Source organism: Salvia hispanica, chromosome 1 (genome assembly GCF_029641045.1).
Source record: "Salvia hispanica isolate PSC_SH4W2 chromosome 1, Shi_PSC_v1, whole genome shotgun sequence".
Taxonomy (NCBI): Eukaryota; Viridiplantae; Streptophyta; class Magnoliopsida; order Lamiales; family Lamiaceae; genus Salvia; species Salvia hispanica.
Genome location: NC_142692.1, coordinates 57,299,432 through 57,305,726, shown reverse-complemented (window position 1 = coordinate 57,305,726; position 6,295 = coordinate 57,299,432). Strand labels below are relative to the sequence as shown.

Genomic DNA, 6,295 nt, shown 5'->3' with positions numbered 1-6,295 from the left:
ATATTTTATTTTTCTCCTTCAACTCACTGTCCAAACCTTTGATTTTCTTTTTCTTTTCTTTTCACAACCTTTCACACTTTTTTCTTCTTTTTTTCTTTCTTTCTTTTTCAACCTTTCTTTCTCTTTCATAAGCATCCTTTCTAAGATTAAGCACATATTTGAAATTTTTCTATTTCACAACATTTACTCTCTTTACATTAAGCACACTACTTTTTATATTTTCCTCCTTATCTCTCCAACTAACTAACCCAATTGTCATCATTATGTTGGCTTCCAAAGAATAGGCATAAAGGCTCAAAATTGGCTTCAAAGGGAAAAATTTTAAAAATTTGAGAGGGTCGAAAATTTGGGAATAAAAGTAGGCTAGAAAAGATGGCCAATCATCCTCCTAAATCAACTTAAACACTATGTAAACTTAGGCAAGACTAAGAGCAAGTTCTAGAAACAAATACATGCATGCAGATAAATCACACAAGAATGAAATTAAGGCTCAAATCCTCACAAGGTATAAAGCATGAATCAAGGCGAACAAACAATTCACTAATTATGCACCTTTTCACCAAACCATCAAATCAAAACATTAAGCCACACTTAAACATAGATGGAATGTAATATCATTGGCAAGTCGGTCTAAACTGCGTCCCTAAGCATGCGTGTTTCTAAGTTCTTCATGTTAAGCTCACGACATGGATTCCAGAAAATATTTTTTTAGAACACAAAATTCTCCAACAGGGTTTTGAAAAAAAACAAAAAACAAAAGCAAAAACTTAAAACAAAAAGAAAACCCTAAACAAAAACCTAAGCTCATGGTCCACCACTTCATCCCCCCAAACTTATTTACAACAAAGTGTAAAATAAGTTTCGCGTAGAGACTTGACGGGACGAAAATTCAAAAAATTTTGAAAAATCGCGCTGGAGACTGTGCCCAGGTGGCGGGCCACCGCAGCGCTTGCGGCGGTCACCACGTAGAGGTCAGAACCTGCAAAAAAATTTTCAAAGCACAAATTTAAACCAAAACCAAAAATACTTAGAATTAAATCTAAATTGTCAAAAACATAAAAAGAAATTGTCTCAAAACATCCCAAAACATGATAGAAGTGTTCATTTAAAGTTATTGAACTTGACTTCTTCAATCTTGAGGAGGAGGAGGGAAACGGGCGTTGAGGTCGTCGAACGCGCCAATAAGATAGGCGATGTCGCCACTCATGATTTGGTGCTCTTTTTTTTTTTTAATTCCTTCGTCTCTGATTTATTGCAAATAGGGTCATAAACAAAAGTCATATGAAAGTGCATAAAATCAAATGCAATACTGCATACGACCTTTGCAATCAGAATTCCATGTTGTCAAAACCATCTGGAAATAGATATTGAGTTAGACAGCTTGTAAAAGGATTATTGGCAGGCAGCTACTCTTCCAAAACAACGATCTTGTTCCGTCTTGTTTGCTCGATGAAGTGTCCTCAAATTTGAACATCGAATCAAAACATTTGTTTCTTACTTCTCCTCCAGCAGCATGGATGTGCAACGTAAAAGCGACGACACCTCCTCCTCTGTTGGAGCAGTACCTGACCACCGTATTCTACCAGAATTGTCGAGTAAGAATGCATATCCTGAAAGAAGATTTACTGTTTTAAGCTCCTTCCTGAAGTAATAATGATCGCCATAGGAATAAACGATCTGCCTCTGCAGAGCATCTTGATTCTCTGTATGCGCAGGTTTCCTCATGTACTTAAGAAGTAGTTTCCTTATGAGCTTACGTGACAATAACCATTGATCCGTTAAGGACACCTCGTACAGACGAACATCACTTGAATGTGCAAATGCTTTCAAGAAGGGTGAGGTCCACGAGTCAACCATAGCCCGCGAGTTTTCCCGAAAAGATAGACATATTAAAGACGCCTTAGCACTGTCTATTTCAGCAATATCTGACGTCAACACATTCGTATCATTAGTTTTCGAGGTTAGGGACAGCTTAGCCATATTTGATGAGGACAAATTTGCTTCATCTTCTTTGGAGGTCACGGGAAGTTTAAGCTTAGAACCATTCGTGAAGTAGACTTCAAGGGAAGGAAACTTGAGTGCTGACACTGCAGGAACTATAACCTTATTCGCTTTTGATACCTTCCCACAATGTTTCTCAAATTCATTTATGTCAGTAAATATACTCCTATTCATCTCATCTTTAATTCGAGCTCGTGATTGCTTAACAGCCGCCTCATGCGCCGTCATCCTGGAATCGTAGGGAAGTCCATCGAAAAGGGTTGCAGGGAGGGATAATGGAGGAAAACTTCTCCTCTCTGAAAAGCAAGCTTCCGCCATTAGCATTTCGTAATGCTGCTGAGAGAATTTTCCTCGATCTCAGCATATTCTTCTTCGTTTGGAAAAACCCTTTGGTTTGGTTTGGCGCTCTTGTCGAGCCTCGGCGGCCATCCTTTGGAGCTCTTCAATTTATTGACGGCGATGCACGTCTTCCAATCGTTGTTTCTCCCAAAATTGTTGCTCCGCCGTGTGCCAATCGCCTTGAGCCGTCCATCCTTGGCGGTTGTAGGTGTTCTCCCTTTGTTGCTCAGCCCAACGGGTGTCCCAAGTGTTGGACACATTTTGCATGTAGGAGTAGATGTCTCCTAGTTTGGGCGGAGGTGTTCGCTTGGAACTCATCATTGGGGTTCGGCCTTTCGCGGTGATGGTTTGCTCGAGTCCGGCGGCGATAGCCCTCCCATTCCTCTTCTTCTTCTTCTTGGTGATGTTGGGGCGGCGGTGGTGGCGGCACTTCACTATCTTGGGCATGCGAGTGCTCCCCTTCCTCATTATAGTGATCAATGGCCTCATAAGTGGAGTCATCCTCGGCCTCAAAGACGGGGATACGGGCCGGAATATTTCTCTTCCTAAACTCCCATTGATGGGGTTGGCCTCCATGGCTCTTCGGTGAGCCGGAGTGTCGAGCTTCCAATTGACTTGGTTCGCCCAAACATCGACCTTGGTCAACTGCGGGATTGGAACGGGGAAGTGATCCCCCGCCACTTGTAGGAAGAATCCTTGACCCCAATAGTCGGTCTTCAATAACCCCACCGAGAAAAGTACCTCATAAGTGATAAAGCGCTCCCCGCCATCTTCCGTCAATCCGGCGAAAGATATGTCCAAGTGTTCGGCGATCGCCGTGATCAAGCCCCGACAACATATAACGCCTCCATCTTTCTTCGTGATCCGGTCCACATAGAGAGTGAAGAGGGTTCCATAGTCGAATCCCTTCTTATTGAGAAGACACCAAATCACATTGAGCTTCGTTTGGGAGACACTTCCTCCATCGACCCTAGCAAATATGAGTTGGGTCATAGCGCGGTGGAGGTACCTCGAAACGGGGTTGCGAATCGAAGAAGACTTGGCATAGCCCGCGGTGTGCTCGTGCTCATTCATCATCGCACCCCAAACTTTGTCGAAATCGTAGTCATTGTCTTCCTCGGAGTTGGGGTCGAAGTAATGGAACACTCCACTAAGCTCATCCATGGTAAGCGAGTGCCAACGGTTGCCTAGGCGAAAATCGATGCTAAGCGGGACATTTTGACGGCGGTCCTTGGTGACCTTCAATGAGCTAAGGAACTCAAGAGTCTACTTCCTAAATGACGGCCACTTCCTCTCGATTATGTAGCCAAGACCATTCCCGTTGCCTACGTCACACAACGCCTAAAAGTCCTCCGCGATCCCCAAAGTTTGGAGAGGGAGATTGTGGGGGTATCTCGAGGGCGCCGTCTCTCTCGCCGACACCTTCTTCCACATAGCGTTTTGCTCATCCGTGGCAAGGCTAATTCCATAGTCCTTCGCATTCTCTGGTTTTCCCTTTGATCCCATTATCCTACAAAAAAAATATATATTCTTAAAAAGAATACCAACAAATAGGCTATCAAAGGGTCCCCCAAACTTGCACTTAATATAACAAAAACCAAGAATCAAAAATCATGTGCAAGTTTGTATATCATAGCATCCTATATGGTGACATGTAAACATGTAGAGTATAATCAACCAAAATAGAACACTTTAATCCATCCCCCAACGTGAATTCATCCCCCATGCAGAGACGTATCAACAATAAATCAATACTAATCAACAATCTCTTAGAAATTCATAAGTATTGCAATTCATGGAAGTAATAATAGCCTCACAATGCTATGAACATGATTACAACATATTATCAATTATAAACAAGAGGGAGTCACTATTCACCAACCTTGAATTCACCATCAAAACACAAATTAACCATGGAAGTTCGAAAATAAGCACACACAATCATCCCCCATCATATAATAAGAGTTTCAACCAAAAAAATCATCGAATACATACCAAAATTCATGAGAGAATTAAAGCAAAGCTCAGAAATTGAGTTAGGATTCATACCTTGTGTTGATGAGAATTATAGGAGAAGAACTCTTAACTTGGAGAGAATTGAGAGAATGAGAGTGTGGGTGTGTGAATTTGGTGATTTATAAGGGGGGGGGGGGGGGGGGGGGGTTGTGTGCAAGGAAGGAAATTGAGAAGGAATGGGAAAAGGAATGGAAAACATACCTTATATTGAGCCATTCCCGTTTCTGGACTGCACGCGGCGGTCGCCGCGTGCTGCATGGCGGGCTGCCACACGGGCCTTCGTAAAACGGCATTTTCTGGCGGGCCGCCGTGGCCCGTACAGCGGTTTCTCTGGCCCGCCCTAGGCCCGTCCTATCCTGCACATGTGAACACACATGTGGCGACCGCTGTGTTAAGTGCGGCGACCGCCACTCGTCAATTTTTTTTACTTATTTAGAAAAGAAAAACGAAATTAATGCAAAAAACGAGAAATTTAAAAAAATAAATAAAAGATATTGGGTTGCCTCCCAACAAGCGCTTTTTTTTAGTCGTTAGCTCGACTTGAAGTGACCCACTAATTGGGCGGGTCAGCGACCCGAGTGTTGAAAATTGGCGTAGGGAGCAACTTGGTCCCTAGCTTCTTCCACCACTTGTATTTTCTCTTTTTGGTTTTGATAACATATATCTCGGGGTCCTTCTTGGGTCCTTTCTTCTTCTGCGGAACAAAGGTAGAGGAGTTAGGGTCGTCCTTTTTGGGAGAACGTCTTAACTCGTTGATAATGTAGATAGTGGAGGTAGAAGGATCCTCCGCTTTAAATGGGTCTTGGGGCTTGGTCAAGTCCGTGACCATGACTGCCCTGCATTGCCGTTCCATCTTCACCCGCTTTGCCTCCTCAACCTTGAGCATCTCGCTCTCGATCTTTTAGGTGGAGCGACTATAGTTGTCACTAATTGTGGTCTCGCCACGACCTACATCTGTCAAAGCTTTGCAAGTGGCAAGAAAATCTCTCCCCAAGATTAGAGGGACATTCTTGTCTACTTTCATGTCAAGCACAATAAAGTCGGCGGGGAAAATAAAATCATCAACCTTAACTAAGACATCCTCAATCATACATTCTGTTTTGATGGACGAGTTATCAGCCAACCTTAGCGTCACGTCTGAAGTTTTGAGCGGCCCGATGTTGAGCTTTTCGTAGTACTTCAGTGGCTTGAGATTGATGGATGATCCTAGATCGCACAGGGCCTTGTCAACTTTCCCTTCTCCAATCCGGCATCTAATAATGAACTGGTCCGGATCTCTCTGCTTCACTGTCCTTTCTTATTGGATGATCTCGCTGCAATGATGCGGTAGCTTAAGGTCAGCTTTAGTCGGCTGGGCAGTCCCCAGATTTCTGCTTCACCACCCACTTCTTGTTGATGTCATCCACTCGTGCGGCTGCCTTCGCCTTGTCTTCATCTAACTTCTTTTGGATTTGCTCCATTTGAGTGTTGATGTTTGCTATGGCAGTTGAGATCGTGTTCATTCCTTGCTCGAGGTTTTTTATTCTAGCTTCAACCACTCCGATCTTGGTATCATTAACTTTCCTGTCTTGTGTAATCACTTCCAAGATCCTTGTGATTCCTTGGTTATACTTCTCCTCCTTTTTGATTGGTTCAATTACTCCTCCTTTGCCAATGTTAAATCATGCAAGGGGTTGCAAGAAATTATTTTTAGAATATGAAAGGTTTGGATGAGGTTGGTTTCCATTATAATTGTTGAAATTACCGTCCCCCTGATTAGGGCGATAATTATTGTTGTAATTTCTGTTGGACCCGCCTCCTTGCATGTAGTTGATTTCCTCCACTATCGGGGCAGGGGCCTCGGGTTTAGAGACCGCTATGATGGAGGTTGGAGGAATCGGATCCTCCTTCCTCGATGTGTCCATCTAGTCTACCCTAACCCTGAGTTCGGCCAATTCCT

At 43.4% G+C, this 6,295-nt stretch overlaps 1 pseudogene; it reads right to left on the bottom strand.

Moving 5' to 3' along the window:
- Nucleotides 1-1,392: 1,392 nt before the first annotated feature.
- On the bottom strand, nucleotides 1,393-2,377 carry LOC125220326 (uncharacterized; annotated as a pseudogene).
- Between the last annotated feature and the right edge of the window lie 3,918 nt (nucleotides 2,378-6,295).